The following is a 22,280-nucleotide window of genomic DNA, read 5'->3' on the forward strand; positions in this document are numbered from 1 at the left end:
ATAATTAAAGTATGGTGATTAATCACAAAACAATATGTAATTATATATGTGTTTTCCAATGGTCTTAGGCAACCCCTGTGAAAGGGTTGTTCAACCCCCAAAGGGGTCGCGACCCACAGGTTGAGAACCGCTGCCTTAGACGATCCAGAGGTTCAGGACTTTTATTTAATAACTAGAGACCCGTTGCATGAATTCGTGAATGGATGGGGTCCCTTGGCCTGGATGGTGATCAGGCTGATTGGGCAGTCTCACCCAGTCCTGATCTGGGCTGATAGGGGCCGGCGGGCCAGGGAGGGACCAAGGGAGGGTTCCAGAGCATGTCCAGCCCTCTCACCCAGTCCCCATTGGCTGGACCCCAGCAGCAAGCTACCCTACCAGTTGGAGCATCTGCCCCCTGGTGGTCAGTGAATGTCATAAGTACCGGTCAAGCTGTTGACCAAACAGTTGACAGATCAGTCGGACACTTAGCATATTATGCTTTTACTAGAGGCCCGTTGCACAAAATTCATGCACTTGGGGGGGGGGGGCGGTGTCCCTAGGCGGATTCCAGGATCGGGCCTAAGCTGGCAGACGGACATCTCTCTCGCAGTCCAGGACCCCTTGCTCCTTACCGCCCACCTGCAGCAGATGTGGGAGAGGCTCCTGCCACTGCCGCTGCACTCGCCAGCTGTGAGCCGGGCTTCTGACTGAGCGGCGCTCCCCCTGTGTGAGTGCACTGACCACCAGGGGGCAGCTCTTGCATTGAGCATCTGCACCCTGGTGGTCAGTGTGCGTCATAGCAACCGGTCATTCTGCCCCCTCGTTCACATTTCTCCTTATCCCCTTCGTTTCGCTGGTCGTTCCGCTGTTTTGGTCAATTTGCATATTAGGGTTTTATTATATAGGATTATATAGGATTTAAGATAGCTACTCTTTTTTTATTTTTTTATTTTTATTTTTTGCTAGAGATGAACAAGGAAGCATGCTCTCTCAGGCATCTAGAAGTCCTTATGCTGCTTTGAGGGGAAGCAGCCTTAGGATGAACTTGACATGGAAAGCAGAGAAAAGAGATAAAAAGCTAGCGGGGCCTTTTGTGAGATGGTTGAGTCACTACGTATATCCATCCTCACCTGAAATCTATCCAGAGACTGTTCAGTTACATGAGCCAATAAACCCCGCTTTATTGTTTATGCCAGTTTGGACTGTGTTTTGTGTTACTTGCCACCAAGCACATCCTGACTGATAAAAGCAGCTTTCCAAGTAAACGCCATCCGGGGGTCGCAGGCAGAGCGGGCTCACCACCTGGGATCTCAGAACACAGGAAACAGTCACCCCAGACAATCTGCAAACCATTTGAGGCTGCGGATCGGGGGGTTACATCATGTTCTGGGAGAGGAAAGGCCACTTTCAGCGCGCGTGCTGTCCAAAACCCCGGCAGAGAGGCTCCCGGGTGCTGTCAGAGCCACAGGCATCACCTGGCATCACAGGATCACAGCTGCTCCCCAGCAGGGAGGGCTGGGCCTTCTTCCTGGAACAGGGGGGGCTCTTGCAGTTTGCTTCTAGACATGGAAGTGTTTGTGGCTGTATTCACCCATTGCTGGAAGCACGGGGTGGAAACTGATTCTGAGTGCGGAGTCTCCACGAATACCCACATCCTGCTTCAACATTTGGCTCTGAAAATCCTTTACCGGTGTGTGCTCCTTCTGAGACAATTTAGGTTTGTGGTGAGCAGCATGGGCTACAGAATCAAATGTCCTGGGCCTCCCTCCTGGCTCGCCTGGGGTTGGCGAACACAACAGGGGTTCCAGGGCTGGGGTCAGCCAGTAGATACGGCCCCTGCACGCCAGCCTCAGCAAATCCCCTGCGCAAGGCAGTGACTGGAGATCTTAGCGAACTGCTGTATGCTGGGCTTCCTGGGTCTGTTGTCCCCTCATTGTCCTGACTGTCATTGAGATTGAAAGGAATTCTAGTCTAGTGACCAACATCTGCAGACTAGTGCAAGTTAGCCTCTCTGGGCCTCAGTGTCCTCCTCTGTGAAATGGAGATTTTAAAAAAAGTATATGTCTCCTAGAGGTGCTTGGAGGATACATGAGCTGCTACGGGCAGTTTTAGTATAGTGCCTGGCAGCAGTAAACATCAACTATGAGGTTGACTGTAACTTGCTAATAAGCAATAATACAGAGATACCAAAGGCAAAATAATACAGAGACACCAAAGGCAAACTGAGTTGGGAGAGAAGAAGGAGAAATGCATATGCAAAGCAGAGAGTGCCCTTTAGTGTCTGACCAGAAAAGAGAATGGTTGGGTACCCTGCAGTCGGGCCCAGTCTTCTCTCTCCACCCAGGGCGGGGTTTCTGGGTTGGAACCAGCAAGAAGGAAGGGGAAGCTCAGCCACCTCCTTCCTGTTGAGCCTCCCAGGCCGGCAGCCGGGGTGGTTTTTCCTTTATGCTGCATTGATCCCACTCCTCATACTAACGGCCATTCCTCACTTTTTACCTTCACTTTAAGTCTACAGAACCCATTCACATTTCTCCTTATTCCTCCCCCCCCCCCCCCACTCCCACTTCACAGAAGGGGAGAGCAGCTTCTGTTAATATCATGCAAACGCCATGGAGTCTTTTTCTTCTTTATAGTTTCAAATTTCATATTTTTTTCTAAAATTTAAAAATGTATTGCTACATTTTTCTTATGTTTTAATAATAATGGGTAATTCCCATTGAGCGTGACATGTGCCAGGCACTGTTTTAAAAACTTTATATGTGTTAAGTCATTTACTTCTCACAACAGCCCAATTAGAGAGCTATTCTTACTTTTTGCCTTTTACAGATGACATCGCCGAGGCGCAGTGACACGCCGTGATAAGGTGTAAACTCAGGTGAGTTTGGTTCTGTAACCAACACATTACTATGCTAGTCTTTATGTTGATGGTAGAACTTTAATAACACCAGCAAAGCAAAAGATAGAAAAAAAATGTTTTAAAATTATAATCCCAACACTCAAGCTATAACTACCATTTTCATCATTTGATGTGTATTAATGGTGACAAATCAGGCAAGAGATGGGGGTGGAAGGGAGGGGCAAACATCAGAATTATTGGGTCGGCTTTTAAAATACACATATGCTTAAGGTGTTTAACCCAAGCATGAGGATTTAGGGGAAAAAAAATTTAGGTGATTCTAATAACCAGCCTCCCCCTTCTGTTGCCATGTTCCAGTTGCCCCATCCATCTCAGTTGAAAGTCACTGGTGTATCTTCCCAGTCTTCTTTCTATGCTTAGCTGCATAAGCATGCACATAAAGACACGTTACAGATGGCAAATCAAACACTAATAAATGGCAGTGGGGGGAAAATCAGGGTAAGCAGGAGACGCTAACGCGTGGTATGATAAAATTCCGAACTGCTCTGAGTTCCCACTGTACCTAGCAGGCATGTTCGTAAGACAAATACCACTTTCCACGTTGGAACCTGATAGGGTTTCTCAGCATCAATGGCCTTTCTTGTCGATGTGTTGTTTTGTGATTTGGCAGGTGGAAGTGGCCAAGTTATTCTCCTGCCCAGGTTCTCCCTGGGGCCTTGTGCGCTGGGCTGGTTTGTGATTTACAGTCTTCCAGACACAGCCCCGTGCCAGGGCGCTGGACAACTGCCCATGCTCATATTAGTCTATTATTCCCCATTCAGGCCAGCACAGAGGCCAGGGGCAAACCCCCCAGGATGCCTGGTGAGTTCAGGAAGGAGTGAGAACCTGAGACAAGGAAGGAAGAGCCAGAAGGAGGTGCTTCTTAGCAGCCCATGGCAACACCTGTGACACTTCCCAGGTATTGATGGACTCTCCTGGACCCTCCATGGACCCAGTGCTCCTATGGGCAGGATGCAGGTCTGGTTATTTTGTCTTCCTCTTTGTGTCCTGATTGGCTGGAATGGCTCCTGGAACAGAGAGAGAGCAGCTTCTTGTTGGGATGAATAATGGGCATGGCCGTAGCTAACATCAAAGGGCTGTTCCGTGCCTCCAATGCAGAGTCATAAGACAGAAGTTTCCTTTCCAGTCTTCACAACAACCCTATAAGGGAGAGTCTAGATTCTATTATCCCACCCAGTCCCCCACCCACCCCATTGTAGAGCTGAGGAAATAAGGCCGAGAGAGTTAGAGCAACTTGCCCAAGGTCATGCAGATAAGTGGCTGGCTGCAATCAAACCCAGGAAGCTGAGCTCTGGAGTTCGAATTCGTAATCCCTGCTCTATGCTACTCCCTCCCCCCTTCTCTCTCCTTCAATTCAGTGGTCATAGTGACCACCTTGAGGTCTCACTTTATCATGTCACTCCCCTGATCAAGAACCATCAAGGCAACTCCCCAGTGTGGCGTACAAGGCTGCCTACAGTTGTCCCAGCCACCTGATCACTTCAGAGGTGGTAGAGTTTGATCCTAAATGTATTGACAAGCTGTGCAACCCTGGGTATATCACTTCACCTCTCTCCTACCTGTGCACCAGGACTGTGAAAGGGGGGTAGTAACAGTACTGACCTCACACGGCACTTACAGGCCTCAATAATCACCGACCAGAGGAACCACTTAGCAACCTAGAACAGGGCATGGCAACTTCTTCCTCAAAGGGCCAGATGGTAAATATTTTCGTCTTTGTGGACCATACGGTCTCTGTCACAGCTACTCAACCCTGTTGCTACAGAGCGAAAGTAGTCACAGGCAATAGGGAAAAGAATGAGTGTGGCGGTGTGCCAATTCAGCCTTCTTTATGGACACTGAACTGTGAATTTCAAATAATTTTCATGTGTCATGAAATATTCCTCTTTTTATCCCCTCCTTCCCCCCCAACCATTTAAATGTAGAAACCCTTCTTAGCTACGGACACTACAAAATCAGGTGCCGGGCCTGATACGGCCCTCAGGCTGTAGTTTGCTGACTCCTACTTTGGAACCCTGTCTGGCACAGTGGAAGAGCTTAACACATCCAAGAGAAACAGTGTGAAGTAAGGAGACAAAGTAGGAGTTTATAAGGTGCTTAGTGAAGGCTTGACGTGGTGGAGATGTGTGGATGGAAGAGGCGGGCCAAGTGTGAGAGACTGTATTGAGGAACCAATATTTGCTAAGTACTGACTGGCCAGGCACCGTTTACTACATATCTCCCCATTCCACCCTCACACTGACCCTGCACCTTCCTATTTACAGAGGAGATGGAAGAGGCTCAGAGAGATTAAGTAACATGCCCAGAGTTGCACAGCTTTTAAGTGTTAGAGTCAGACTTTGAACCTGGTTTTTATAGAACAGCAACGACTGTGTTTTTTCTACTATACCATCATGTACTGAACACATATTTATTGTGAGCCTATGATGTGCAAGGTGCTGTGCTAGGTCTGGGAACACAAGGGTATACAAGATTTAGCTTTGACCAAATGACGTGAATTGTCTAGTAGGAAAGCAGGCAACTAAGCAATTACAACTCAGGTTGAAAACTCCTATGATAAGAACACCTGTCGGGGTTCAGAGGTGAACCCACACTTGGAACACCAGAGGAGGCTTCCTGAAGGAAGTAATGTCTGAACTGAGACTGCAGGTCAACAGGGAAAGACCCAGGAAAGCATGACATGGAATGGTAACACTAAGCTACAACGTCTTGCCTGCTTAACCAGGTTGTCAGCTGGTGCCCCCAACCCTTGAGAAATCTGTTCTGAGATCCGAGGCTTTTGATGGTCCTAGGAGGGTCCCATGTCTTCCACCCTTAGATGTTCCTGCCTCCACATCTCTCATCCTGAAACGCTGTCAGAGTTTTGCCCCCACAGCTCCCTGGAGACAAGACTCAGCCCCTTCTCTGTTTTCCTCATTACTTACTTCAAGTATTCCATGAGTTTAGTAAACCTGACCCAAGGTTTTGGTGGGAGGAGGGTGTGCCATGGGGAGGGGTCACCTCTGGAGCGCAGGATTTCCGCCCTCTCCTGGCCCCCACTTCCTCCGGGAGTCGCAAACAAAATCCTCCCTTTGTCTCGCTGGGAGTGTCCACCTCTGACCCTAAGGATCTCGGTTTCTACTTAGCCAAATATTTTCTCAACAAAGACAGCTCTACCTTCCTAAAAGGAATTCTGCTGAATAACATGTTCTTCTCTTTATGCATACATTGTCCCATTCAATCCTCCTCGCGTGCCTCCAGATCAGCTGTCATTGTCCCCATTTTACAGTTGAGGAAACTGAGTAACTAGTCCAAGTGATGGTGTCGAGAGTGGAGCACACGATGGTCTGATCCCAAATCTCCCTTCTCAGCCACTCTCTATTCTGCTTCCCAATACCGCTCTGACTGGATCTGGGGAAGGGAAAGAAGGGATGGGCTGGGAGAGAGCAGGGAAGATGAAAATAATCAGAAACTGGTTCCATAAGGGAATATTATGTCCCCCGAAGATGCTAGTTATGGGCTCTGGTGCTCAGTGAAGGGAGAGAACTGAGACCTGGCTGCAGGCTCCCCAGAGCCTGGGGCTCATTCCACTGGCTTGGCCGGAGAACATTCCTGAAAGTAGCACAGCCGTTCTTTGATAACTGAGCAGACACTAAGGAGACAGGGAGAAGAGGAAACAGGAAATGAGGAGAGAGGAAAGGAGGCTGAAGAGAGACGGTGCTATATTCAAAAAGGCAATTTGGATGGAAAGTGAATCCTGCAAGTGCAGCCAGGAACTCTCGGGAAGCGCGCATGGGCCAAGGTCTTGGCCCGTTTCTTCTTCGGAGAGCTTGGTTCCAAGCCGGGGAAATGGGGTTACTGTGAAGCCAAAGTCTCAACCTGTGAATCAAGGCCTCCTTGTCAGCGCCCCGAAGAATTTGGGGACAGAGTCACTAGCAGAGTCTCGGGTGCTTCAAACTTTGGACATGGTCCACATGTGGGTATGTGAGAGCCGTGGCAAGCGTGTGCCCAGAGGAAGGCTTGACGTGCAGTGAAGAACAGGGCGCCCCGCCTTCAGGAAGCCTTGAGCAGGAGCAGCAAAAATGTGCTTCCTCTTCCCCTCCCTCCAGCCCTGAAGGTCACCCTGGGCTGACCAACCCTTCCCCCACACCCTTGGGCTTGAGTTCAGTGCCCCTTACCCCACCCCAGGCTCGCTGTCCCTTCAACTGAATCAGGCCACTCTTTACCATCTCTCCCCATCTTTGTACTTCTGCTCTCAAAGACAGAGGAAACTAAATGCCACTATCACAGGAGCAGACACTGACTGGCCCCCGGTAGGTCCATGGGAGTGGCGGTGGGTAGCCCTGGAAGTAGGGATTTCTCTCCAGTCTCTAAAGCAAAGATTGCTCTGAACAGCATCTGGTCCTGGTGTGTGGGAACTGCTGGAGAGCTGTTAGCTCTTGCTCTTGACTACAGCCCAGCTTCTAGGTGTGCCAGAGCAAGTGAGGGAATGAATAAGGTGGGGATTGATGGGGCCTTGAATGTTAAATATATGAGAGGTTGGGTAGGCCAAGGGCATGTACAAAGATCCAGGAATAGGCATTTGCAAGGTGTCTGCAGAAATGTGAGTGGACCAGATGGAATAGAAAGAAGCATTCCTGCAGGCAGTGGGAGCAGGTTTCTAACTCTTAGGGCCAAATACAAACTCTTAGGGCCCTAATTGCCAGGGTAGGCTGTTTGAACCTTATCCTATAGGCAGTGGGGAGCTGGATGATTTGGATTTTAACACAGACATTATTACTTTGCTATCATAGTAAAGCCTTGGTACTTAATTGAACTTATACAAAGTCAAAGGTACAAAGTTCAAGTTGAACTCCTACTTTGCCCTTGGGTTCTGTGTCCTTTCCTCCCTTTCCCCTCCCTTCCCACCTCCCCTCTCTCACTTTCTCTCTCTGCATTTCCCCAATTCTAAAGTTCTGTGCATTGTGTCTTTCCTGTAGTTCGAAACTAATTACCATCTCCTGGGAATCTTCACATCAATTGGCGAGAAAGCTGGAAATGTGACAAGTTCTGTGTGGTTGTGGTTTTTTTCTTTTCTTTTTAAAGCAGGATTAGCCGCTTATTGTACATTCTGTACGGAAGGGAAAGTGTCTAATTTCTCACCTCTGGGGTTGTCAGAGCTCATCCTGTTCTACCAGAGACTTAATTTATACTGCCAGGGTTGCCATGGGAGAGTCCACATGAAGCTCTAATTTGAGTTACCTCTGGTTCCCACTGTCCCCAAACCTGATAGACGGATGGTTTTCAACTGGTGACCAATTTGACCCTCAGGGGACATTTGGCAATGCCTGGAGATATTTCTGGTTGCCACTACCTTGGGTGGGGTAGAGGGTAGTGGTCTACTTACATTGGGTGGGAGGGGGCCAGAGATGCTGCCAAACGTCCTACAAATGCCCAGCTCCACCCCCACAACACAGTGTTTTCCAGCCCAAAATGCCAATAGTGCTGAGGTTGAGAAATCCTGGATTAGGCGGAAACCTCTGAGCGAGGAAGGAAATGGAATTGAACTGAGTCAGTATCTGTGTAGAAAGGATAGAGATGGGGCAGGCTGACTGACCTGAGGGAAAGATCCACTGGGAGGAACTGTTCTGACAAGCACTTGGCATCAGAAAGAAAACCAGAATTTTTTAATAACACTTTTTATGAGCAAATGCAGTTTGCCTGTTTTTAATTAGCTCCCCTATGGAGATATTAAAATTTCAGCATATTGCCCCTAATGATAATTAATCAGCCAAAAATGTACCACTAGAAGTCCCCACTTGAGCCGTTTCTCTCATGTTGGTGATGTTGGAGAGCTACCAGCATGAGCAGCACAGGCTGGGCTTATTTGAAGTCCCTTGTGGCTGAGACTTCCAGGACACGTGGGTTTAGAAGGGAACAGGCACCAGACATCCATTCTGGTGGGTAGCACCTAAAGCATCTTTTTATCCCAAGTGGTAAGTCATTGAACTTGATCCTCTGAGTAAGAGGCTGGTTAATTATTAACTCAGTTCAGAGGAGTGAAGAAGACTCTCTGTTCCTAGTGCTTCTCTGGATCAATAAGGCCTCACACGGATCGGATGGTCTTGGCTCTCTCCACAGTTAGCTCTGCCCACCAGGCTCCGTCCTTAACCTCATCCTCTCCTGTCTATTCTCATTCCCTTGTGCTTTCTCATCCAGTCAGAGGCATTGATCCTCTCCGTAGGCAATGGTCCTGCATGTGAACAGGCAACCCCATGCATTTCCCTGGTCTTTGACTCTTGCCTCTCCTGGAGGATTACTTCACATTTTCCTTCTCCTCAAACTACCTTCCCCATTACTCTGCACTGATGACCTCACTTCCTATTTTTCTCAGAAAACAGAAGCAACTGCAAGAAACTTGCACTGATTCCACCACATCTCCCAGCATCTGTGTCCTTTTGCTCACCTGCCCTCCAGTTACCATGGTCCCAAATCTAGAGTCCACTCCCTCTGCCTACTCACGGGCATCACTTGCCTTCCTCCTCCCGAATTCATTTCCTTCACTGCTGTCAACGGATCATTTCTATTAACTTACTTTATATATATATATATGTAAAATTTTCCTTGATTCTACATTTCCCTCCAGCTATTGCCCAATATTCAGCTCCCTTTAACAACAAAAATGATCTCCTAGTCCTTTCCAGCTCTTCTCCCTTGGCCCTTTTAATTTATGCTCTCATCCCATCTAACACCAACACCTACTCTGGCCAAGGTCACTGTGACCTCCACTTAGCCAAATGCAATGGTTAATTTTCAGACATTCAGCAGCATGGACCCATGGCTCACTCTCCCTGCACACTCCCGACAGCTTAGAGAGTGTGATTGTTCCTTAGCAGTGAAATGTCTTCAGCCAGAGAGACTTAGAGTTAATTACAGATGATGAAGTCAATCAAACCCACAGTATTAAGGTGTGTTGTGTTTTTTTTCATGTAAAGTTTGAAATAATCTGTGTGTTTGATATTTTAAGTACTCGCAATGTTTAAATGAATTTGGTATATTGGAGAACAATATGCTATATTAAGAGACTTCTGTAAGAGACAAAAATAAGTTTGTAATCAATTATGGAACATTTAAAAGAATTTTGAACCTATTACACTATACTTGTAAGTTCAATTTTATTAGTTTTACAAGAATGGTCAAAGCAGTCATAAATTTTCTTTCCAGTCAATTAATTTATAGTTAGCTAATTAACATAGAGGATAAGAACCAAAGTCTGGATTCTGGAGATGAATGTTATGGTTCACAAAGTATTTCAGATATTATTAGCTATGTGACTTTGAGAGAATTATCCTCTGTACCCCAGTTTCCCTGTGTGTGAAACAGGCATGACAAGAACATGATATATCTTCTAGAATTTCTGTGAGAATTAAATGAGTTAACAATGTAAATAGTTTAGAACAGTTTTTGAACATAGTAAGAGCATAAGTGTTAGGTATCATTGAAAAGCAAATGAAATATACTAAATTTATAAACACAATTAAAAACCTTTTAAGTTGCTAATTAACTAAGTCTAAGTGGAACCAACCCTTAATAAAAGCCTCCCATAAAGCAAGTTCTTAAGATTTCCCCACATAAATAGCAGAATAAGAAATGTAAAAATGACTTACAAGCTTTAAAAAAAGAAGTAGGATTCTAAATGTGTTACTCCAATAAATGGTATATAATTTACAAAAAAATAAAACAACCCCAAAGTAATACTTTTTGTGTAATGAAGTTCTCCTGTGGGGTATTAGAAAATTCACAAAGGCAGAAGGAATTCCCAAGGAGCCCATGCATCTTCTAGTTGCCTCTGCACTCCTCAGGGGATTAGGGTGTGAGCTGGGGCTTGGCTCAGTGGGCGTAGCTCTTAGCCCAGGTTCCCCTTCCCACCCACCCGAGTCTTAGCAACTCCACTTAGATCAGTTTACTGTGTGGGTTTCTACCTAAGAATTCTGTTTCCAAGGGTTTGGGGTCCAGTACAGTTTTAAAATATTTTGTTTTATTGGGATGATTGCATCATTTTCTTTAAGGTTAAATATCTGGAAGATCACGAGGATCATTAACCCAAAAGGAATGTGTTTTTTAACCAAAGCCACAATACTAACTCCTTACATGATTGATAGGAATAGGAAAATCAGTGTATGAATTCCAATGATGAGGCTCTGTGGTTAGCCCAAGTGTCAGAGTAGGATGGGACTTCCTCTTATCACACAGTGACTGTTGAAAACCAAAAAGCATTCACTTCTTGCCCAGCCGGTGTGGCTCAGTTGGTTGAGCATCAATCCATGAACCAAGAGGTCCCTGGTTCGATTCCTGGTCAGGGCACATGCCCAGGTTGTGGGCTCCATCCCCAGTAGAGGGTACAGGAGGCAGCCGGTCAATGATTCTCTCTCATCTTTGATGTATCTATCTCTCTCTCCCTCTCCTTTCCTCTCTTTCTAAAAATCAATAAAAACACGTGTGCGCGCATGTGTGTGTATATGTGTGTGTGTGTGTGTGTGTGTGTGTGTGTGTGTGTGTGTTTAAAAGAAAGCATTCACTTCTTGCACTAATGACAATCGGGTTGTCAAATCAAACCACGTGGTCATTGAGCAGCAATCACCATTGTCTGGTGCTTGGGAAGTGTACATTGACTATGTAACTTGATATGATGCTGAATTCTCATTAATTCCTAAACTTTTCATTTTTAAGAATGAGGCTCTGCAAACTTTTTGTGTAAAGGGGCAGATAGTAAATATTGTAGACTTTGTAGGTCCTTTGGCTTCTGTTGCAACTACTCAACTCTGCAAGTTGTGTCACAAAATCAGCCATCCTATCTAATAAAAGAGAAACATGGTAATTGGCGTACGACCGCTACCCTTCCCATTGGCTAATCAGGGCAATATGCAAATTAACTGCCAGCCAAGATGGCGGCCGGCAGCCAGGCAGCTTGAAACTAACATGAGGCTTGCTTGCTTCAGTGACAGAGGAAACCAACGTTCCCCGCCTGCTGCTGCAGGCCTCTGAGCTGGCAGTTTGAAACATAGTTACAAAAATAGAAGCTAAACAAAACCCCAGAAACCAGCTTTCAGCTAGCCTGGATCTCAGACCTGGAGTTGATACAGAGTTTCGATTGTAGAACCTAAACAAACCAGATACCTGCTTTAAGGAGCGGAGGCCTAAGAGCTGGAGCCTCAGAGCTAAAGCTGGCACAGAATAAAAAAAAAAGAAAGAAAAAAAGGAGCAGTTGGGAGCTTCAGTCCCAGCCTGAAAACAGCCCTCAGCCCCTCACCCAGACTGGCCAGGCACCCCAGTGGGGACCCCCATCCTGATCCGGGACACCCTTCAGGGCAAACCAGCCAGCCCCCACCCATGCACCAGGCTTCTATTCTATATAGTAAAAGGGTAATATGCCTCCCAGCACCGGGATCAGCGGAGCCGTGAGGTCTCCCTGCACCGGGATCAGCATGACAGGGGGCAGTGCCCAAACCCCCTGATCGCCCTGTGGCTCTGTGTGTGACAGGGGGCGGGGCCACAACCTCCTTATCCACCCTGCTCTGTTCCTGACAGGGGAAGGCGCCCCAACCCCCTGATTGGCCCTGCTCTGTGCCTGATAGGGGGGAGCTCCCCAACCTCCTGATCGCCCTGCGGCTCTGTGTGTGACAGGGTGCAGCGCCCCAAACCCCCACCCCACGGGCCCTGCTCTGTGTGTGACGGGGTAGAGCCATAACCTCCCCATCGGCCCTGCCCTGAGTGTGACAGTGGCGGCGCCCCAACCCCCTGATCGGCCCTGCTCTGTGGGTGATAGAGGGCAGCGCCCCAACCCCCTGATCTGCCCTGCTCTGTGCGTGACAGGGGGGAGCTCCCCAACCCCCTGATGGGCCCTGCTCTGTGCATGACAGGGGGTAGCGCCCCAACCCCCTGATTGGCCATGCTCTGTGCGTGACAGGGGGTGGCGCTGCAACCTCCCCATTGACCCTGCCTTGAGTGTGACAGGGGGCGGTGCCCCAACCCCCCAATCAGCCCTACCCCGAGCGTGACTGAGGGTGGCATCGCAACCCCCCAATCCGCCCTGCTCTGTGCATGACAGAGGGCGGCGCCCCAATTCCCCAATCGGCCCTGCTCTGAGCCCGACCAGGGACTGCACCTAGGGATTAGGCCTGCCCTCTGCCACCTGGGAGCAGGCCTAAGCCAGCAGGTCATTATCTCCTGAGGGGTCCCAGACTGTGAGAGGGCACAGGCCGGGCTGAGGGAACCCCCTCCCCCCCGAGTGCACAAATTTTTGTGCACCGGGCCTCTAGTATATAAATAAATGGGCATGGATGTTGCAGTAAAACTTTATTTATAGCCCTAACAGGTTTTGCTCAGTGGATAGAGCATCAGCCTGTGGACTGAAGGGTCCCAGGTTCGATTCCGGTCAAGGGCATGTACCTTGGTTGCAGGCACATCCCCAGTAGGGGGTGTGCAGGAAGCAGCTGGTCGATGTTTCTCTCTCATCAATGTTTCTAACTCTCTATCCCTCTCCCTTCCTCTCTGTAAAAAATCAATAAAATATATATTTTTAAAAATCTTTATTTATAAAACAGATGGTGGGGCAGATCTGGCCTGAAGGCAGGAGTTTGCTGGCCCCTGCTTCAGATTAATCCTTCACTTTCTCTTTGATTTTGATTACCAGATTATTGCTCAATAGTCTAGCTCAATAGATTATTGTTTTCTGCCTAATTGATGTCTTGAACAATGGCTTTGGTCAATGGGATTATGGACGTGTACTCTCCTGCACCTTGCCTTTCAGCCAATGAATCATCAGGCAAGTAGAGGATTCAAATGCACTTATGGGGTTCAGCTTGCTCTTTTGTGCCTCTAACATTACGATGAGAAGGAATACTCCCAGGCCCCCAATTGGACACATGTGGAGCACACCTAGGCCCTGAGTTGAAGAGCCAACCTGGATTAGCCAAGCCTCCACTGGCCCACAGGTGAGTGAGTGAGTGAGTGAGTGCTTTACATTTATTAACTCATTTAATCCCTATAGTAAGTCTGTGATGTCTGTATGTATTATTATTCAGGTGAGGAAACTGAGGCATGGAGAAGGTAAGTAATTTTCCCAAGGCCACATGGCTAAGTGGTCACACAGATTCAAATTCAGCAGGTCTGGTTCCAGAGTCCGTGGTTAACTACCCTTTGATATTGTCTATTCTAATATAACCTATTACATTTTAAAAAATGAGTGGTTGTAGTCCACTAAATTGATTTCATGACCCTATGGTTTCAAAAGCCTCCTCCGAGGAGTTATTCTGTGAAAGCAAGAACTAAAAGCCACACTATTGCTCAAGAATCTTAAAGACAGAATTCCCATAGTTGGATTGTGTTCCTAAGGCTTGTCATCATTGTCTTGCCCCTGACCCCCAAGAAAAAAGCCCTCTGAATGTGCTCCTTTGTGCCTCGGTGGTGAGGAGCTCTGCAGATAGAATAATGCAGGCCAGACATTCTCTCTCCCTCATTCCCCTGCTTCCCCCAAACTCCCAGGTGCTGCAGAGTCAACAGGAATTCACAACTTCCTGACCAAAAAGAATGACTGTCACCAGCATTTCAAGGCAAGCAAATGGCTGCTTCCTAGGGCTCCCTGGGGGCAGTTTGAGCCTTGGCTTCAATGAAAAACTTGGGTCTAGACAGAAAGGTAAAGTTTGATCCAAGTACAGGAGTGTCGGAGGAGTCCAGACCACCCACTGGGTCAGGTCAGGGAGAAAACCTCCGACAGTTTTAGAACTTGATTGAAATAGAGGCTAGAATTGTAGCTTTACAAATTTGAGATGGAAGTGGTTATACCCCTCTATCCAAAGTATGCAAAAGGCCAGCCTTGGGCCACAGAATAGCTCCTGGATTCTTTTGTTGTTGTTGTTGTTGCTGTTGCTGTTGTTGTTGTTGCTGTTGCTGTTGTTGTTGTTGTTGTTGTTATTGGTGGTGGTGGTTGTGTGTGTGTGTGTGTGTGTGTGTGTGTGTGTGTGTGTGTATGTGTTTGACACAATATAAAAAGTATTTTTCCAATTTTATTGAGAAATTGTCACACATCACTGTATAAATTTAAGGTGTACAGCATGATTGTGTGTGTGTGTGTGCGCGCGTGCATTATTTTTCTGAACCATTGGAGAGTAAATTCTGACATGATGCCTCTTTACTTCTGGGTACTTCAATGTGTATTTCCCGAGAATGAGGCCATCTTTTACAGTGTAGTAACAGTACTACTTTCACATTAGGAAATTTAAGTTGATAGGATATTATTTTCTAACTAGAGGCCCGGTGCATGAAAATTCATGCACTGGGGGGAGGAGTCCCTCAGTCCAGCCTGCCCCCTCTAACAGTCTGGGATCCCTCAGGGGCAGGAGGCGACCTGGTGATCAGGGGAAGGTGATGCCCCATCACACCTCTGCTGCTGCCACTGCTGGCGTTGCAAGCCTCGGCCGGCCCTGGTTATCTGAGCCTCAGGTGGCCCTGGGTGGATGGGCACCTGCCATCCTAGGCTTGCCTGTACCTCAGGCAGGCCTGGGCAGCTGGGGAGTTGAGGGGACTGGGGGACTCCGGAGGCAGGCGCCTGTGGGTGGGCCCGGTCTTGCTGCGCACCTGCCACCCTGGTGGGGCTGAGGGGACTGGGTGCTCCCATCTTGTGGCTGTGGGCACCACCATCTTTAAGGGTGTGGAAGTCAATTAGCATATTCCCTCCTTATTGGCTGTGGGCGCCACCATCTTTATGATGGCGTGAGGTCAATTAGCATATCCACTCTTTATTAGATAGGATTTACAGTCCTTATTTGAATTTTATCAGTTGTCCTAATCATTTCCTTCATAGCAAAAACAATGGATTTTTCTGGTCCAGGATCACAAATCACATTTAGTTATCAGGTCTCCTTTAATCTGTAAGTGTCCTTCAGATGCTGTTTCATGACGAACGTTTTTTAAGAGTGTGGAGTAGCTATGTAAAGACTGTGCCTTAACTTGGATGTGTCTGAGGTTTCCTCATGATTAGAGTCAGGTAATGTATTTTTTGGCAGGTTTACCACAGAAGTAATACCATTTCTTTTTAATGCATCTTATCACAAGATACATGCCAATCTATTCCATTCCTTGCATTGTTAACTTTGATCATGAAGGTGGTGTCTGCCAGGTTTCTCTACTATAAAATAACTATTTTTCTCTTTGTAATGAATAAGTAATTTGTCACAGATACCTCCTCATCAACCTTTTACTAATTTTGAAATCCCATTGATGATTCTTTCTAAATCAGTTATAACTATGACACCAAATGATGATTTTCTTTTCTTTGGTCAGCTTTATTGATGTATGATTGACAAATAAAAGCTATATATATTTAGAGGATACAATATGATCTTTTTATATACATATGCACTGTGAAATGATCAGTAGCATTAAGCTGATTAACATATCTATCAACTCACATAGTTGTTATTTGTGAAAGCATTTGAGATGGATCTATTTTCTTAGCAAGTTTCAAGTATATAATAATACATTATTATTTACTATAGTAACCATGCTATGCAGTAGGTCTCCAGAACTTACTCATCTTATCATTGAAAACTCATACCCTTTGATCAATATCAAGCCCCTATCTCCCAACCAAGCCCCTTACTATGAGTTCAACTTTTTTTTTTCAGATATCACATGTAAGTTAGATCATGCCGTATTTGTCTTTCTGTGTCTGGCTAATTTCACCTAGCCTAATGTCCTGCAGGGTCACACACGTTGTCAAAAATGACAGGACTTCCTTCTTTTTCATGACTGAATAATATTCCTCACTGTTTGTGTGTGTGTGTGTGTGTGTGTGTGTGTGTGTGTGTGTGTACACAGGATTGCTAGATCATATGATAGTTCTAGTTTTTAATCTTTTGAGGACCACCCCCATACTGTTTTCCATAATGGTTGTACCAATTTACATTCGCACAGTGTACAACGGTTCCCTTTTCCCTACATCCTCACCAATACTTGTTATTTTTTGACTTTTTGATAATAATTATCCTAACAGTTGTGAGGTGATATTTTATTGTGGTTTTGATTTCATTTTATGATGATTAGTAATGTTGGACATCTTTTTATATACCTGTTGGCCATTTGCTGGCTTTCTTTGGAAAAATGTCTATTCATGTCCTTTGTTCATTTTTAAATTTGTTTTTTTGGGGGGGAGGGGGTTATTGCTATTGAGTTGTGTGAGTTCCTATATATTTTGGTAATTAACCCTTTATAAGATATACAGTTTGCAAATATTTTCTCCCATTTCATAGATTGCTTTTTCATATCAATTGTTCCTTTGCTATACAGAAACGTTTTAGTTTGATGTAGTCCCACTTGTTTACTTTTGCTTATGTTTCCTGTGTTTTGGTGTCAAATCAAAAAAACTAATCATTACCAAGAATAGCTTCTTGATTCTGATGTCCAACTAGAATACCCTGAAACTCACCTACTTGTTTCTCGTTCTTACCCACGGGCTCTTTCTCAGTCATATTTCACCCATCCCCAAACACATATAACAGTTAGAGGAATCCCCCATTTCTAAATTCAGTATCTACTATCTACTCCTGAACTATCTTGATTTGAAAATGTATCTATCCTATTAAAAGATTTAAAGAACTCTATAGAGAAATCAAATCTATTAAGGCAGTTAAGTACAAAGAAGAATAAATAAGGATGGAGAAAGGCTGAGTGGGAGGGCTACTGTAGAGACTGTGTTCAGGGTTAGCATCTCTGAGCTGAGACCTACAGCATGAAAAGGAGACTGACAGTGAAAATCAGGGAAAGAAGGTTCCACACCAAAGAAACTAATAGTGCAAAGGCCTGGAGGCAGGAATCTGCTTGGGGTATAAAGAGCAGTGTGCCTAAGGATGCCGAGACAATTCAATGCGGGAAAGAATAGTCTGTTCAACAAATGGAGCCAGACAAGTGGGTATCCACACATAAAAAAATAAAATTGGAACCCAAATCATACCATATTTAAAAATTAACTCAAAAGAAATCATAGACCTAAGTGTAAGAGCCAAAATCATAAAACTCTTTAAAGAGAACATAGGAGTCAATTTCTATGACCTTAAGTTAAGCACAGCCTTTTTAGACATGACACCAAAAAATATAAGTAACAAAAGAAAAAAATAGATAAATTGGACTTCATAAAAATGTAAAACTTTTGCACTTCAGTGGATGCCATCAAGAAAATGAAAAGATAATCCACAGGATAACAGAAATATTTGCAAATCATATATCTGATATGCATCTGGTATCTACAAAATATAAAAAACTCTCACAATTGAACAACATAAAGACAAACAACCCAGTTACAAAATTAATCTGAATAGGCATTTCTCCAAAGAAGATATGCAAATGTCCAATAAGCAGAAGAAAAGATGGCATGACCTTGTTAGCCATTGTGGAAATTAAAATAGAAACCATAATGATTTCAAACCAAGATAACTGTAATTTTAAAATATAGATAATAATAAGTATTGATGAGAACGTGCAGAAATGGGAATGCTCATGTGTTTGTTGCTGGTGGGAATGTAAAATGCTGCAGCCACTTTGGAAAAAGAGTCTGTCAGATCCTCAAAATGTTAAACACAGAGAGTTACTGTATAATCCATAAATTCTAATCTTGTGTTCACCCCAAAGAATTGAAGACATACGTGGATGCAAAAAAAGTATACACAAGTAGTTACAGCAACATTATTTAAAGTAGCCAAAAAGTGAAAACAACCAAAATGTCCAACAATTGATGAATAAAATGTGATCTATCCTTATAATATAATATCATCTTATCTAATAAAAGAGAAACATTCAAATTGACTGTACCTCCACTACACTCACCAGCCACACCCACCAGCCAATCAGAGCGACTATATGCAAATTAACCCAACCAAGATGGCGGCCAGCAGCCATGGAGCTGGAGCAAGCAGGAGGCTTGGTTGCCCTGGCGATGAAGGAAGCCAAGCTTCGCCCCTGCTCCGGAGGCTGTGGCCTCCGCTGAAGGCAACAAAGTTTCAATTATAGAAGATAAATACGTCCCAGATACCTGCTTCCAGCCAGCCTCCACTGGGAGCTTGGGTGGCTGGGGGCTGTGGCCAGCCTGCAAATAGCCATCAGCCCCTCACCCAGGATGGTCACACCCTCATGGGGTGAGGGTCCCTGTTGGGGGGCTTGGCCAGCCTGCAAACAACCATCAGCCCCTCACCCAGGCTGGCCACACCCTCATGGCCACTAACCCAGGCTGGCCAGGCACCCCAGTGGGTACCCCAACCCTGAAGGGACTGTGGCCAGCCTGCAAACAGCCATCAGTCCCTCACCCAGGCTAGCCAGACCCTCATGGGGTGAGGGCCCCCCCTGGGGGGCTTGGCCAGCCTGCAAACAGCCATCATCCCCTCACCCAGGCTGGCCAGGCACTCCAGCAGGGACTCCCACCCTGAAGGGCGTATGGCCAGTCTGAAAGTGGCCCTCAGCCCCTCACCCAGGCTGGCCAAGCACCCCGGTGGGACCCCCACCCTGATCCAGGATACCCTTCAGGGCAAACCAGCTGGCCCCCACCCATGCACCAGGCCTCTATCCTATATAATAAAAGGGTAATATGCAAACTGACTCTAACAGCAGAACAACTGGGAACGACTGGTCACTATGACACACACTGACCACCATGGGGCAGACGCTCAATGCAGGAGCTACCCCCTGGTGGTCAGTGCACTCCTACAGGGGGAGCTCTGCTCAGCCACAAACAAGGCTGATGGCTGCCAGTACAGCAGTGGTGGTGGGAGCCTCTCTTGCCTTCCCAGCAGTGCTAAGGATGTCTGACTGCAGCTAGGCCTGCTCCCCGCTGGCAAGTGGACATCCCCCGAGGACTCCCGGGCTGCCAGAGGGATGTCTGACTGCCAGCTTAGGCCCAATCCCCCAGGGAGTGGGCCTAAGCCAGCAGGTGTACATCCCCTGAAGGGTCCCAGACTGCGAGACGGCACAGGCTAGACTGAAGGACCCCCCCTGAGCGCACAAATGTTTGTGCACCGGGCCTCTAGTTCAGCTATAAAAAGTAATAAGTACTGATACATGCTGCAACATGAAAGAACATTGAAAACATCATGCTAGGTGAGAGAAGCCAGACATAAAAGACCAAACAGTGTATGATTTTGTTTATATGAAATGTCCAGAATAGGCAAATCTATAAAGATAGAAGGTAGATTAGTGGTTATCTAGGGCTACAGGGCAAATGGGAAGTGACTACTAACATGTACAGTTTTTTTTTTAGAGTGATGAAATATTCTAAAATTGATTGTGGTGCTGGTTGCACAACTCTGTGAATATACCAAAACCCATTGAATTATAGCAACATTACACAGGTGAATTGAATGGTATGTGAATTATATCTCAATAAAACTGTTATATAGAAAGAGAACAAGAAAGAAAGGGGAAAAGAAAAGAGAAAAGAAGGAAGGAAGGAAGGAAGGAAGGAAGGAAGGAAGGAAGGAAGGAAGGAAGGAAGGAAAGGAGGGAGGAAGGCTAAAGCATGGGCATTGATGGGGGTTGTAGGGGATGAGGTCGTCATGGCAGAGGGTAGGTAGGAGAAGAAGCAGAAGCAGTCATCACATTATGGAAGGACTTTCAGGTCATAATTCATTTTGGCTTTTATTTCTATTGCCATGGGCAGCCATTGGAGGGTTTTAAGCAAAAGGTTGATGTGATCTGATGATAAAAAAAATAACTCTGGCGCTTGCTACGGGGCAGGGTGGCAAGCCTGAATATAGGGAACTGAAGTTGTCAGGAAGGTTCAAGTGAGAGGTTCTGCGTTTTGGACTTGGTCATCATAGTGGGGAGTTACACACTCTCATGGCTGATTCCACCATCTACAAGTAGACTTCATCCTTCTCTCTGTTTTTGACCCATATTTACTTCCTCCTATATTCCCTTCAGCAGAGAATTTGATAAAATTAGTCAAGACCATCACCAGCTATTCAGCCTATTCACCATGCTTGATTTAGAAATGGAACTAGTTACTGAATTCAAGAACTCTTTATGAAGCAGGAGCGAGAACATGTGGAGAAAGGGATGGTGACTTTTCCCAGAAAACATCAGAAGGAGTTCATAGTTGCAGTGGTCAGTGCAACTAGAACATGCCCAACTGAGGTTTTAAGGTCAGAAAGGCCAAAAATGAAAAAAAAAAAAATTATTTTTATTTTTGAGTTACAGTTAGACTGGAAGTAACAGTGCACATTCATGATGTTTATAAAGAGACCTGCAAGGGATCAAAAGAAAACACACAGCTCACTCACAGCACCTCTAGATTATTGAGAGATAAATCACTAACATGCATATAACCACCCAACCTGAGTATCAGCTTTTCCTCCAGGCATGTCTGAGTTCTAGCTTCCGAGGGCTGGTTACTGGTGATGCCCAGAAAGTGTCATGTGACACGGTCCGTCTATTTTCATCTAAAACACCGACCGAGAAGTGCTCTTCTCACCAAAGTGGACATATCTCCCTTCTAGGAGAAGATCTCGGTGGTGTGGGTCCTGCGGCTTACCCAGTTTGGGAGAACCTCTTTAAGGAAAAGAGCACAAAATTACAAGTTCAAATGTAGGTATGTAATGCGTATTGGCTAAATTTAAACTGTTGACACATACCACAAACACCAAAAAATCCATTAAAAGAACAATATTTTATTAATTAATTAACTACCTGAGATATCTTGATAAAACTATTTTTCTGTATAGTTTTGACTGTATACTCTTTCTTGAAACTTCCCATATGACAACAGTGTTGTAAAATGATTATCTATAGGAAATGGGGAGACAATCCTGTCTTTCCTTTTACATGTTATTTTTTTTTCTTAGTGTTGGTGGTTTAGAAAGGTTTCTTTACACTTCAGAATCCCTTGTTGGCAATATCCTCTTAGTCTCTTGAGCAGGCAGTGCTTTTGACAGCAGCTGCCATAGAAGCTGGTCAGATTCGGCCAGGTCCTTGCCACTCCCAGGCTCTTATCAGTCCAGAGTGGCCATGAAGCTTGGCCACAGTAGCCTCTGAGCTGAGAGCAGAGCAGCATCTTGTTCATATCTTTCTTCTTTAGATCAAAGAAAGCATTGGGCCCTGCGTGCTGGTTGGATGTGAATATGGTGCAAGCAGCAAGCTCACACTGCCATGGGGCAATGGGTGACCTTTAGTCTGGAATCGGCTCCATGCCTCCTACCTTGGGTTCCTGCAATCCTGAAAGAGCCTTGAAAGAGACCCAACCAAACGCGTGGCTCTGAACATTAAACTCTATTAACTTCTCAGTAAATCCACCTCTCCAAGCCCCAGTTGTCATCAGTAGAGGTGACTGTGACCAGTGGCGAGGAGGATCATTATAACCTTGTCCACGGCAGAGAGAACCCAGGTA

At 45.8% G+C, this 22,280-nt stretch overlaps 1 long non-coding RNA gene across 1 annotated transcript; it reads left to right on the forward strand.

Annotated features, from left to right (window-relative positions):
* The first annotated feature begins 3,664 nt into the window (after positions 1–3,664).
* On the forward strand, positions 3,665–21,485 carry LOC118650058. The gene is made up of 3 exons (XR_004965837.1): positions 3,665–3,794; positions 13,665–13,848; positions 21,394–21,485. It is a non-coding gene; the product is annotated as an uncharacterized LOC118650058 (long non-coding RNA).
* Positions 21,486–22,280: the final 795 nt, after the last annotated feature.

This window comes from Myotis myotis, unplaced genomic scaffold (assembly GCF_014108235.1).
Source record: "Myotis myotis isolate mMyoMyo1 unplaced genomic scaffold, mMyoMyo1.p scaffold_m19_p_3, whole genome shotgun sequence".
In the NCBI taxonomy this organism is placed as follows: domain Eukaryota; kingdom Metazoa; phylum Chordata; class Mammalia; order Chiroptera; family Vespertilionidae; genus Myotis; species Myotis myotis.